Source organism: Zonotrichia albicollis, chromosome 2 (assembly GCF_047830755.1).
Source record: "Zonotrichia albicollis isolate bZonAlb1 chromosome 2, bZonAlb1.hap1, whole genome shotgun sequence".
Classification (NCBI taxonomy): domain Eukaryota; kingdom Metazoa; phylum Chordata; class Aves; order Passeriformes; family Passerellidae; genus Zonotrichia; species Zonotrichia albicollis.
Genome location: NC_133820.1, coordinates 5,001,402 through 5,015,724, shown reverse-complemented (window position 1 = coordinate 5,015,724; position 14,323 = coordinate 5,001,402). Strand labels below are relative to the sequence as shown.

Below are 14,323 nucleotides of genomic sequence, written 5' to 3'. Positions count from 1 at the left end.
TCGGTACTATCTGCTACCGAGCCCACAGACTTTCAGAAATAATGAGCATTAAAGGAAAAAAAAAAACCTCTTCAGAAAGGAAGCTCTCACTGATACCTTAGATAGCAGGTCATGCCTTTTGCATTTCTTGATGAGCTTCTGTAGCCAGTCTTCTCCAACTGCTCCTGCCAGCACATGTTGGAGCACATCTCATGCCTATTCAAACAAACAAAAGAGGATGTCTTGTCTTTCTCCTTCCTCCATACTGTGGGGAATTACTGCTCTTCTCCATTCTGCTTCTCATGTGGAGAGAGTAATTTTTAGTTTTTTATTGCAGTAAAAATAATACAAAGCTTCATGAATGAAGCTGGCAAAATACAGAATTGGGCTTTACTCTTCATGCACAAAGATAAAATGGTAACATAATATTTAATCAGGGAGTGAAAGAAAGAGAAGTGAGTTCATTAACTTTTCCCTTGAGTGAAAACTCCTGTTTTCATTCTTCTTTTATTTTTATTCAAATAATTTCCAAGAGAACACCATCCATATGCAAATGCATATGTGTTCTCAGAATACAGCTTTCTTTTATATAGATGATCATGAACTCACTTCAATAAAGGAAAAAATGTCAGGATTTTTTCATAGAAATAATCGGCCAGGCAGCCAGCAGTAAAATCTCTATTAACCTCCAATTATCTCTCCCACATTCCCAAGAGCTTGTATACTTCAGTGGACAGTGTTTTGCAGAGCTGGACATTACAGATCCAAACTGCTTTTACTCAGTCCTCCTGTGGGAAGAATCACATGCTACGTTTTGGGGTTTGTAGGGGTTTTTTTCCCCACTAGTTGCTAATGACAGCAGAAGAAGGAGCAACTTTTTCATGGAGTTTTCCAAGAAGCAAGATCCATGCTCTTTGGAGGCTCCATAATGCTCTGTGAAGATCCATGTCTCCACTTCTGGATGCTGACAGGAGGTTTGGATTTTTGCCAGGAGTGAGCTCAGAGGCAGAGCTGCCTGTGACACAGAAGGACAGGGGAAGGGCAAAGACACTTTGATGTTGAATGATGGGCAAACATCATTCAAAAGATGACATTTGAATTGTGCCCTCATGCACCAGAGATCAGGGAATGGGAATGTGATTTGTCCGGGGCAATGGCAGGGAAAAGGCTCTGGGTGACAGCTTCCAGCCAAATTGTGAGGGAATGCTGAGCCTTGACATGATTGCCCATCTCTACCCAAATTTTGAGGGAATGCTGAGCCTTGACACGATTACCCATCTCTACCCAAATTGTGAGGGAATGCTAAGCCTTGACACAATTGCCCATCTCTACCCAAAAGCCTTGACACAATTGCCCATCTCTACCCAAAAGCCTTGACACAATTGCCCATCTCCACCCCTTGACCTGTTTAATAAGCACCATTTGCCAGATCCCTGAATGGGGTCAGGCACCACCTCTGCCTTTCCTGAGGCATCCACATTACAGGGAGGAACGTTCTTGTAGAGGAGACACCCCAGCTAAAAGAAGCCCCACAAGAAAGAAAAGGGAAGTTCAGCCCTGGGAATGCCTGCTCAGAGCCCCTGATCTGGACTGTGCCTCTGAGCTCCACCCCAGCAGCTTCCCCATCCAGGCTCTGGTGGCTGCACGCTCCAGTCCTAAAGCACAGAGCACGACAGCACGGAAATAACTGCAGAGTTAATATGTCCTGAAGGTCTCCTACTTTCACAGGAGCATGTGTAATGTCTCTTCCAAATGATCCCTCTTATGGGTGTTGCCCCCGGATACGCCCATTTGGGAAGCAGTTTGGTTGTGCAAAAGTTTTTGAAGAGATGCAAACACGACCATTAAAATAACCTAAGCAATTCCCACACCCTCTCTGTGACATAAAGAACCTACATGTCTCCCATTACCAGGACATGTGATTTTTTTATTTTTCCTCCTGTTATTTCCTTTTAGATAACCACATTATCAGAACCCACTAATTTATGAGGAGCAGACAAAGACCAGGAGAATCAGTCCCTTCCTTGAAGATGTTACTTCTGTCAGATTAATGTGTGAAAAACAGCCAGGAACTTCTCAATGAATCTTTCTGGAATATTTCCTAAGCAGCTGCTGATTCTTTCTGGGTAATAACAGAAAAGAAATCTGAGAGGAGAAACTGCAGCTGCTGCCACAACAGAAAGAGCTTATTATGAGACATTGCGCTCTTTTGTTTTTTCACTTCATTTGTTTGGGTTTTGGTGAGGTTTTTATTTTTGCTGAAGTGATAAATTGCTAGGGAAAATCCACACCAGGAAATTTTTATATATACATATATATATATGCCTACCAACATGCAGGTTCCCATACAACCACGGATGATGTCAGTTATTTGGGTTAGTAATGATTTCGTCCCCTGTGGTGCTTTGATTCCCTTGCTACAGGACTGAGATTCTGTGCTGGAGGCACTGGGCTGGGATTTGAATTATTTGCCACCAGTGCCTGTCTCTTTCCAGTGAACTCTGGCTCAGGTTACTACTTCCATTTACAGTGCCACAGTGCACCACAATCCCAGTTATCTTCTTATCTGCCTCCATGGTTATTGTGTTCCAGTACTAAACCTTTCCAAAAAGGGATCATATCTGCATCAGATTTTTTGGCCCTATTGCAATGCAATAACTGATAAGAGGGAACAGCATCTGCAGAAAAATACAATTCCCAAAGCTGCACTTAAGGCAACCTTTCAGTCCTTAATTACCCAACACTGAATCAGAGAGGAAAGAAAGAAAACCAGCTCCAGGCATCTGCTCCCTCAGTCCCTGAGGAGGAAACCTGAGCTGCCAGCCCAGAGTCCACCACCATGCAGCATTCCTGCTGCTCAGAGAGCACGGGGGTCCTGTGTTTGCCTTATACCCAGAGCTGGTAGGAAGTAAGGGATTAGGAAATGTGATGCTGTCAGGGCAGACTCAGCCCAGCACTGCCAAGAAAGGACATTCAGAAAAGATCAGCATTTTGAAAAGAATCACCAAAGGTTTTTGAGTTCCACAAAATGCTACTTTGTATTCACATTACAAAACTGTGTGACACCAAGGCCAAGAACCAAAACAAGGGGGAATACCTCATGATGTAATACAGTCAGAATTCAGGTGGCTGTGGGCATGCTACCTGCATGCTAACAGAAAGTGAAGATATTTCTAGTCACCAGCAGGCTTTTCTGAAGCACCTCTGACATCCTCCAACACCCTTCTTTACTGCCAAGCATCTAAATAAAACAAAATAAATGTTACCATTGAGCAAGTAGCTTATTTACCCTCTTAGGTACTCCATGCCCTCCTCTGGAGGCTGCACACTCTTTTCTCCACCACAGTTCACTTCCTGTGCAAGTTCAGTTTGGCATTTGTCAAATCCTTTCCAAATCTGGAAACACTGATGTGTCACGGAAGTATTTCTTTGTTCAGGGGTTACCGACTGGATTAATTGCAGTGGCTTCTCAAAGGACAACTTAATCTGCATTAGCAACTCACCTGCTTCTCAGTGCAGCTACTCTGCACATGTTGGGAAGGATGGATGGGAAATTGGGACACTGAAATAATTTTTGCTGTGTGTTTCTTGAAATGTCTCACCTTACTTGCCTAAATGGCTGGCAAGCATTTGCCAGAGTACTTAAATGTCTTATGAAAATGAGTCAACAGAGAACCTCAGGCTGGTTGGGAAATTTTTTAACTTTCTCAGGCAATCAACTAGATCATATCCTCCTAAGCAGTTGAGTCCTTATATTATTTGTCCATTAAAAAAAAAAAATGTAGTTTTAACCAGCAGTGTGACTTTGCAAACAGTCCATTGTATGTCTTGGAATCAAAACTGCTCTGTGACACAGACATGTTTCATTATTGATTCAACAAGTTTCAGTTCCATATGGCTTCAGTTACAGAATAACTAACTGGAGCCTTTCCTTCCTTGCACAAAAGCATCGTCAGCTAAACTCCAATAACAGAAGCTTTATTTCAGGCATGTGCAAGGGGTGGAAAGAGGCTAATTGAATCAGATCTGATAGTTTTTCCAGTTTTAAAAATTAGTGCGGATTGCCATTTCTTCTAGATGAAGGGGGGGGGAAAAATCTACAAGAGGCCAGATTCTGAGCTGGTGCCCCAGCTGATGACCTGGTCCCACTTTACAAGTAGGAAAATAGTAGTTCTAGAAGGGAGACTCCCTACAAATGGGACAGGATGGTATGGGTAAGTGGTGAGGGTTATGGACCAGCGTGCAACTCTTCTGCAGATCAGAAATTAATGGGAACACCACAGCATGGGGATTTTGCTAAATCCATACCTCTGATTTGGCAGCCACAGTGATTCAGACTTCCTCCTGCAGGTTGTGGTCCTCAACCAATGCCCCCTCAAGTCAACAGAAATTTTTTGTTGACTTCAAAGGAAATTTACTTGGTCTTTTTTTGTCAGCCTTTGAGTGCAATTAAAGCCATACTGCGTACAAATGCATGGTGGACACCGTTCCTTGGATGATGGTTTTCTTCCATCATTGCTTGGTTGGTAGGACTGGTGATGATAATTCCAGTAAAAGTGGAATCATTCTGCTTGTGCTGTGAAGCTGTCAGTGGCTCCCAGGTGTTGGGTGATTTGAGGAATGAGGGCTTTGCCTCAGTTCCAGCTTGACAAATATACACAAGGAGAGGAGTTTAAACCTTCCCTGCCTCTGGCATCCCTTCACTTAATTGCACTGTCCCTTTCTTTTCTCTAGGTTGTCCCACTGTTGCTTGAGCCCTGTAGAGTAGGACATTACAAAAAGCTTGGTGCTGCAAGCCAGTTTTGCTGAGATTGACATGATTAGGGTGCAGTGGGGTCCTGAGGGAGGGAACGGGGATCCAGATCACTGTGAGAGTCAAGTAAAATCTTTCTGTGGGCAGAAGTGAGGTCTGAAGAGCTCCCTGCCTACAAGCCCAGTGTCTGCAAGGTTGCACTCCAGCTCTTTTCCTGGTGACCCTTACTGCTTTTGACAAGTCACCAGGCAATTGCAGATCAAAATCACAAGCTCAGCCCCAAACTCCAGTTGGCAGTGCCTTAACTGAGACTGGCAGTGGCTGATTTTCAAACCAGTGAAAAGGTATAAGAACCTCACTAACATATTGCTGGGAGGGACAGGGCTGTGCTTGAGGCTCTGTGCAGCCAGGAAGCATCACAGCTGTACTGCAATGCAGATCCAAGTGTAGACACACTCATGGCCAAGTCCTGCTTTCAGGTACTCCTTCAGTACAGAGAAACCGTGTGGCAGCTCCTGTCTTCTAACCAAGAGCAAGTGACACTGGCCTGCTTTTCTCCATCAGCCTGCAGGATGGGGTGACAGCCAATCTGTGCATACTGCCTCATGGCAGAGGTTGCAGGATGATGCTCCCACCCCTGAGGTCTGAGCAGAGTGCCCATTCCCATGGAAGGACTTCTGCTGTGTTGTGTGCTGCACAGTGTCCATTGCAGGGACCAAATGTTTAGTTATCTCACAGGGTGCATATGTTCAGAGCTGAGCTAAAAATGGCCTGGATGTGTTTGCTGCATCTTGAACTGCCTAGGTGCAACAAAACATGATAGGCTGTTCCAGTTGTTCAAACTTGTATCTGTGTTTAATCAGCCCAGGTGCCCAGCTGTCTGCTAAAGGAAATCCTCCTGGAAGCCAGTGAGATGGGCTTTTCTTTATGAAATCTCATTACTGTGATAGGTGGCAGCAGTGTCTGTTCTGCAGGTTGGCATTACCTTCAGTTTCTTGTAACGCTGCCTGACTTTAACTGGCTGGGCTGACATCTTCTGTGAGAGGTCTTGCCTAGGGCTGATGCATTCCTCAGCCTTTTCTAAGACATGTTATTCAAATATGGTTACTCTGGTCCTATTAATTTCCTCTTAGGTTCATCTAGAATACCACTGTAACGCTGAAGTGCTTACAGCAACTCCTGCATTTATAATCACCAGCTCACCTGGTGAGAAACAGCAGCTATTTCTGACAGCCCCTTTGAGCTGCCCAGGGTCTGCCTGCCCAGGGACCAGCCTGCTGGCACAGTGCATGGAGGTTGAGCAGGACTCTCACTGATTTCTGTCACTGCACCCCTGTGATTTCAATGGGCACTGGGCAATGAGAGCACAGAGAGGCAGTGATTGCCTACAAATGCTCAATGAAGTGATGACCATGATATCCCACAGGTACACAGCACTGCAGGCAGGGAGAAAGTCCAGTTCTCTGGGACAGAACTCTGGTGTCTCCTCAGTGAGACAGGGCCTTCTTTCAGCCTCCACATCAACTGTTACACACTTTCCATCTTTGCCAAAGAAAGGAGCACAGGTCAGCTGGCAGCAGCCTCCTGTGTCCTCATGCTATGCTGCTCAGCCCCTCCACAGCTGCAGTCTGGGCACTCAGGCAGGGCTCCAGGGGCTAAAGGAGCAAGCTGGACACTCATGGGGCCCAAAATCAGATTGCACAAGGCCACCTGGCTCTACTCCACCGCCTTCCTGCTTGTGGAGGGCTTGCTTTCATAATCTTTAGCATTGCGCCTTTAACATCTTTTTCCTTGGTAGTGGATTAGAAAGATGTCTAACAGCAGCTGACCATCTTTTGTAAAGATTTCTCAGTGGTGACTCAGGAGATGACAGGGCAAAGCCCCAGAGACATGTACCAGTCCCCTGGGAGGCCTGTCCCTCCTTGGGAAAGCAGGGTGAGGAAATCTCAGCTCTTCTTCCTGTGAAACTCCAGCTGAGATCACGCTGCCAGGCCCCGGGTGCCTGGGAATGGCTTGGATGTGTGCTGTGGCTCTCCTCAGGGTCCTGGCCACCCAAATGAGCTCCCACCCACAGATCTGACCTGGAGCTAGCATGTGCTCCTGCATGGAAATCAGGTGTAGGGAGGTGGAGACCACTAATCTGTTCTGACTGAGCAGGTGATACGCAGCCAGGATGGGCACCTAAATTCAGGTGCCAGAAAGGTCATTGGCTGACATAATACAGATGAGCTTCTGGCACCAGAGATTACATGCCCAGGAGCACTACTATTTATCCATCCCGGCATCAGCTCCTGCTGGTTTCGGTATTTAAAACAATGTTTCAAGCCTAAATTCTTCTTGCAGCCGTAAAATGCCATAAATGGAGGCTGCTGGCAGACATGCAATCCCTTCCTCCCCTTTCATGTGTGCCATGGCTGGTCCTACTTCATCAAGCCTAGCACCTTCCACTGGGAAATGCCAGTCGAGATTTTCCATTTATAAAAACGCATCATAGCGGATCTCGCAGTCTATCAGAGCATGTGGTACTCTGTGTGCTGCGAGCCCATCTTCACTGCTGCACTGAGCAAAATGGGCAATTCTCCTTCTGCAAGGCAGCTATTCAGATCCCAAACAGGGCTGGTTATTTTTTTCCTGACTTGCAGTTATTAAAAGCTCTGTCTTTTGCAGGCGCCTTGTTGTGCTGGATCAGAAATAGCGATGCAGGGGCACTGAAGGTTGAGCCCTGTGTTTTGCTAACACTTTGGAAGACGATGGCATCTGTGACATGATTCAGATCAGTGGTTCAGTGAAATTCTGTTGGCAGGGAGTTATTCACCAGATTAATGTTTCAGAAGTTCTCGTGCTTCCAAAATGATGCTTTCCCCTCCATGTCTCTCTGCTGTTTTCTTTCACATTTCCAAAGGTAAGCCCTGTCAGAGTGCCTCATTAGCATGTCTGGACGAGGCAAGAAATACAATCTCTGCTGGCACAAAGCCATGATGCCCAGCTTGAAAGGGTGCACAGAGGTCCTGATGCTTGGAGCAGGTCATGCAGATGCTACCACAGCCTGTACCATGGGCACACAGCGAGAGTCCCCCTCAGACACCTCTTCCCTGCAGCATCCCAACACAGGAGGCATCCCCAGAGCACATGCAGAACACAGCGTGGATAGGAAATCTGGTTCTTTCAAGAAAAATTAATTTTGGTCATCTGAAGACCTCCGTGGCAAATCATAATGTGCCTCAGAGCACATTTGTGTGAGCAAGAACAAATTGAAAATGCCTTTGATTTTGATACCCTCTCCACAAACACCAGCCTTCTCTGGTTTACAAACAATCAAAGTATTCTCAATAATCACTTGCAGAGATGGACTTTGCAGAGGTCCCCTCAGGCCAGGAAGCCCCATGGCTTTGGGTGCTGCTCAAACACCTCCAAAGCCATCAAAGAGCTCACAGCCCTGTGAAACACCTCACAAACATCCACCAGACAACCTAGACGTGGGAAATTAAATTCTGCAGCACCTCTGTGGGCACCTCTCCCCAGCTATTTTCTGAAATACATTTTTCCATAAAGCACCAGCAGTGTCAGACACTTCAGAGTGGCTGCAGCATCCTAAAGATGTGGGGGGTGTTTTGAATTACACCAGACCTTCTCTGGGCAAAATGATCTCCACACAGCATTATTTGTAATTGAAAATGAGAGGTTAGAGTAAATGAATTCTCATCACCATCACAGATCTTCATAAGCTGCCCACTGCCACAGTAATTAGGCACAAAAATTAGGCAATAACAGCAGTTGTTTCTGAAGTATTTTGAACATCATAAAAATAGTTTTAATGGTTAAAACCCAAAGTGCTGGGAGCCATCACTGTGACAGCTCTGTAGATGAGAGCTGCAGCCCAGCAGTGAGATGCGGTAAATTTACTCACAGTAAATCTGGATCACTGGAAAAATAGTTAGATGAAACAGAACATTTTCATACCTGTTAGTTTCTGGTTTGGTGTTGATTGGACAGTGTGTCTGATCATTTTGTGCAGCAGAGTGACAAATAACTTACAAAATTATTTCTCTGAAATTGTTTGGAAATATAGCTCTTCTTGCCACATATTTCATCTGGAAGGCAATTTTTTCCTGCCCTTCTGCAGATCAGCCTGGAGTTTCTGTTAGAGAGAAGTGGTAATACAGAGAGACATCAGCATCATTCATTGAATGAAAATACTGAAACAGCAAACAGTTTCTAAAAATAAAAATATAGTGAATATGTCTTTAGGTCTCTGAGGCATTATATGGTGACTAATCAGAGCAGTTTTCCTAGGAAAAAGGGACAGAAGCAATAGAGATGGCATCAGATTTAATAGTACAAAATGCAAGGTCGTGCCCCGAGGGAGTAATAATGAGAATTTCTGCTACCAGCTGGGAGCTCATCAGTTGGAAGTGACAGAGGAGGAGAAAGACCTGAGCGCACGAGCTGATCAAATGTCTGTAAGCTGGCAGCAGCATGCAGATGTGAGAAAGACAAATGTGAGCCTAAGACATGTCAGATGAAGGATTTCTAATAGAAATAGCAAGATTTTAATGCCATCACAGAAGTACAGAATATTGTATGTCCATATAAGAGATGAATTAATTTCAAATTGCCTTTTTTTGTGCCTTTCTCTCTTGTCATGACCTGGGAGGAGAGAGCTTTCTTCCACAAGAAGAGACTAAATGAGCTTGGTTTCTTGAGTCTAGCAAAATGCAGAGTGGAAAAAGATATATTTGTTGCTTACAAATACCCTGGAGGGAAGTACCAGGAAGAGAGAAGAGCTATTTGAGTGAAAGGGCAATGCTGGCAGAAGAACAAGTGCCTATAAATTTGCCAGGAATACATTTCAGCTGGAAATTAGAAGAAGGACCTGACTGTCCAAGAAGTACATCTCTGGGATTGACTTGCAGGAGATTTTATGGGGACAAAAGAACCCAACTTGTTTTAGTGCAGAAGTGAGGCAGTTCTTTACCACAGCTACCAAGCAGCAAGGGATTGGACAATATGGTCCAAAAGAGACCTTTTTGTCCCTACTTTCCACTGTCCTCATGTGCCTATCTTGTTCAACAACCTCAGGTTTCACACTGATGGTATTCAGCTACCTTTGAGTAGCTGAATAACCAAAAAAATTGGTCTTTCTTATTTTGTTGACTAGAAGAACTCACAGCCAAGGCCTGGTGCTGTCCTCCTGGGTATTTTCTGGCCCATTTTGTTGAAGAAATTGGTGAGGACCATCCCAAGCCTGTTTCTAATGGACACATGCCACATGAGTCAGACCATCCAGCATGTCTGTGGAGAAATGGGCCAAAGGCTCCGAGCTGCCCTTTGCACCGAGATCAGCTCTGCTCCTGCCTGAGGTGGAGAGAGATCACACATTATCCAAATGTTTTAATGCACAAGTGAGGCATTGCACATAAAGGCTTGGCTCCTGCAATGAAAAGAGCTGCATGGGCACATCATAAATTACTCTTTTGGTGTCTTTTTGTGACTCTTCTCTGTGTTAAAGAGCTAGAGATGAAGTTTGGGCTTGGAGAAGGGTGGAAAACCATGATGTGCAAGTGTCAGGTAGGTGATGAGCAGCAGCTCGGAGCAGCTTGCTTGCTACCTGCCCAGCACTTCATGCAGTACTCACTTTTGTAAGGTCATCTGAAATGTGAAGAAGCCCAGCCCAGAAGCAAAAATTGAAGTGAGCAGATATGGCAGAGGATCAGCTGGGTGAGGTTAGGCGTGTGACATTGAAGCCCTCACTTAAAACAGCTTAAATGGAACCATGGGTGGAATTGGTAGAATCAGCCTCAGCATGGAGGAAGTTTGCTCGATGGTTCTTACCATCAATACGCTCTGAGCACCCCTGAGGGACAAGGAAGTTTGTCCTTCCTCTGCCTGTAACCAGAGATTCTGGGCAGATGATCTCAGAAAGCATCTGGATGCAAAGCATTAGATAAAGACACCTTTTATGTACATTTCTTTGCTTTCAGACTTAATAAAACACCACTGACCTTTGTTTTCTTTGCCTCTGCTCCCTGGCACATTATGTGTCTCAGATTGCAGTCCCATCAGCGTGGTTGTTCTCTCCATGTCACACTGTAACTTTACACAGCAATTTGTCACCATAGATAAAACATCTCTGCTGGCCCAGGCTGTGTGCAAGTTCGAACAGGCATGGCATGCAAATCCAACCAACATCCAAGAGTTCAAGTTCAGAGGAGTCTGGAGGAGAGGAAAGAAGGGGGAGTGCTTTAGGAGGACAGTTTTGCAGAGGGCTGCCAAGGCAGTGATAGCGATGAGAGGAGGGAGGGCTGTCCAGGAACAGGAAACGCAGCACAGAAGGGCAAGAGTGGGAGCAAGGGATGCAAGGAGGGATGTGGAGGAGAAATGCAGGGGAAGGAGGCTAGAGGAGAAAATTAGAGAGTTAGCAACACTGCTGTTGTGTGCTCAGAAATGAGCAGGAGCCCAAGGGCACTGTAGATAACAGAGTATGGCTGCTACATCCCACACCAGAGCCTCCCCTTCACTGCTGGGCAAACGATCAAATGTACACACAGACACACAAAGCCTTTGTAGAGGCTTCAAGGTGAAAGGCACCTATAACAGGAATTATTACTGTTGACATTAAGTAGCTGAGGAAGTTTTCACTTGGAAATCCACCTGGGCTTTGTCTCTTTTCAGCACAGTTATTATTCAACTGCAAACCTGCACGGGAGTTTCTTAAGTGCATATCTTTGTATTTAACTCAGCCAGTTGGTTTGGGTTTGCAGCAGCAGAGAACCTCCTGTGTGTTTGAACAGCACACACATAAAACCCTTACTCTTAGCACAGCAATTGAATGTATACGCTTTGGTCAGTTTTATATTCCAAGCACTGAGTAAACCCTCAGCAAATGCTGACTTCAAAAACTGGCCACACACCCACGCCAGTCAAACTTTCCATGGAGTCAGAACCTCAGAAATCTCTCACCAAGAAGGAAGCACTGGCCTGGTCTGAATTCATTTTACGAGAGGAGGGAACAAAGAGAACACATTCATCAAATTTTGTCTAGCCTAAATGATACTGTCCTAAAATTCAACCTCCTACTTTTGTTAGACTTTATAGCCTTGACAAGCAGCAACATCTTACTCCTAAACCCTACATGGAAGCAATCCTGGGAGTAAGACTAGAAGGAATCATACTCTTACTCCATCTTTTTGGGCACAAATGCATCCCTCTACAATGAGCTCTCTGTGCCCCTGAGGACCTGGGGTCTCTGGGGAGCCCAGTTTGTGAAACAAACAGGGATGAGGCAGCCCTTCTCCACAGGGCCTCAGGTTGTGCAAACAGCTCTCCTCCTCCCTCTTCTCCCATGAGAAGGGAATTCATCACAAGAGTTGTGCTGCCCTGCAGCAGGGCAGGCAATGAGCAAAGAGAGGCAGGCAGAGCATGCTGAGCAAGGCACGTTCTGGACATGGCTGCAGGAGTAGGGAGGGAGCCATGGGGCAGCAACTCAAGCAGATCTCTGGCTGCACTTGGCTTTTTACACCCACTGAGCTCAAAAATCCTTTAGGTGGGTACCCAGGGACAGCCTGGTGAGCACAGTGGGAGCTTGTGCTGCTCCATCCCTCTCCTGCACTTGTGACTACAGGCTGGTTGGGAAATAAAGTTATATCTTTAGGCTGAGGATAGAAGGAGAGGACTGCATGAATGCCTTGTTGTTGATGTTATCCCCTGGAGAGCCCACTGTGCCCTTGGACAGGCCTCAGCTCTCCAGGGAAGGCAAATTTCTACTGTCAAGGGGCTGTGTGAGGGCACAGAGCTGTGTGGGCAGGCAGGCTGTGTTTGAATGATGCACTGCACAGCAGATGTCCCAGAGACAGCCAAGAGGTGGGACTGAGGCAAGGCTCAGGGAATGAGTCACCCACAGCTGAAGCCAAGCAAGGCCTGAGCGTTGAGACAAATTGTCTAAGATGAGCCAAGTGGGAAAGAGAAGAAGTCTTCCTATCAGGGAAACAGCCAGAGAGATGGAAGGAGGAGGACAAACAAAATCAGAGAACTACAGAAGTGCAGGGTGTAATAAGGAGCACCTTTCACCAGACTGGTGGGCATCCAGCTTGGTACACTGCAGCAGTGGCCAGGAGCAGATGTCAAAGGAAAAAGGGCAGAAAAGCCACAACAGGCGTGGAGTGTGACTTTCCCCAGAGGACCCTCCCAGCCTCTGGCACTCCACAGCACAGCAACTCCCCGAGCCAGAGGCTGTGCCTGCAATGTTCACAGCCTTCAGGGAGTTTTCTCCTCTGAACTTGATTGCTTTGCAATCCCCTCTGTGCTCTTGGCCCCTGTCCGAATTGGCAGGAGCGAGCTCCACAGCCTGAGGGTGCACACGGGAGGGAGGGATGGAGGAAAGCTGCTGAAAAGTGAGGGAGGATGGAGGGGAACCTTCTGGGAAAGGACCCATTGCATCAGCCTGACCAGCCATTTGCAGAACTCTCCTAAAATGGCAAATTGAGGTCACATCACTGTGGTGCACTCCTAAAGCTCTTGTGTCAGCCCCTTGGAGGGTCCAAGACATCAGCAGCGCATTTGAGTGGACTGCCCCAAGCATAGCTCTGTCAAAAGGAAAACTGTTTCTGAGAAAGCAAATGCCAAAACCAATGACTTCAGCACCAAGAAGTTTGTTTTCCCTCCCAAGGAGCCTGCAGCTCCCATGAGGCCAGTTCCTCTTCAAGAGAAGAGCTCTAGGCACTTGGACAGCCTGCATTGGTGCTCCTTTCTGGACACCTCTGTGCTAATCTGTGTTAGAGAGACAAACTTGCTCTGGGCACAGCAAGAGGACAGGACAAAGGCTTTTCTCCCCCCAAATAGTAGAGCATTTCTCTTTTCCTCCAGGAAAGGGTCAGCAAACGAAGGTATTATGCCGATTAAAAGAGAGGAGGGGGCAGGATTTGAGCTACAAAAGAAACCGGCACATTACAGCAAGGGAAGCTGCAAGGTACAAGGCCACACTGTAAAAGAAAAAAAAAAGAAAAGGCATTCAAAGCCTCTCCAGCATCCATCAAAGCGATAACGTTATTGCATGGTACGTTTATAGTTCCCTTGCAGCTGCGGCAGCAGCTTTTCACTGGGGCTGGGCTGAAAACGAGACCAGAGCCGGTTCTCTGCTGCTCCAGCACCAGCAGACAGGCCTTTCCCACCCCCTCCTCCATGCACAGACATGCACAGCCTGTAGCAGTCACTCCAAAATTCATTTCACCCTTTAATTGGATTTCATGGAGGAGAGCGAGGCGCGAAGGGGGAACGGCTGGGGCTGCGGGAGTCTCTGGTGCCTGGTGGGACAGTGACAGTGCAGGGAAGGACAGGGCTGGGACAGGGCTGCTGTGGCAGGGTCCTGCCCCGTGCAGGACCCACCAAACACGGTGTGGGCCAGGCAGGCAGCAAACACTCTATTTCTGGTGTCAATTTTCAGCGAGCGGGAGTCGCTTCCATTTCATCGCGCTCAAAAACGTCTGGGCTTAACTAGGTCACATTTCCTAACTGTATCAGAGGCAGAGGCTTCTCTTGCTTGAGTGATTTAACTAACCACCCTGGAAGAATTTTACTGAGTGGTGCCACGAGTGT

At 46.5% G+C, this 14,323-nt stretch overlaps 1 long non-coding RNA gene across 1 annotated transcript in view; it reads right to left on the bottom strand.

Moving 5' to 3' along the window:
* The window catches only part of LOC113459776 (uncharacterized), a 33,204-nt gene that overhangs the window by 5,283 nt on the left and 13,598 nt on the right, over positions 1-14,323 (bottom strand). Inside the window, exons 3-7 of the long non-coding RNA XR_012577914.1 lie at positions 10,735-10,945; positions 9,901-10,087; positions 8,693-8,870; positions 3,077-3,220; positions 97-195 (exon numbers count right to left, since the gene is read on the bottom strand). This is a non-coding gene — a long non-coding RNA (uncharacterized LOC113459776). The remainder of the gene's footprint in view (positions 1-96; positions 196-3,076; positions 3,221-8,692; positions 8,871-9,900; positions 10,088-10,734; positions 10,946-14,323) is intronic.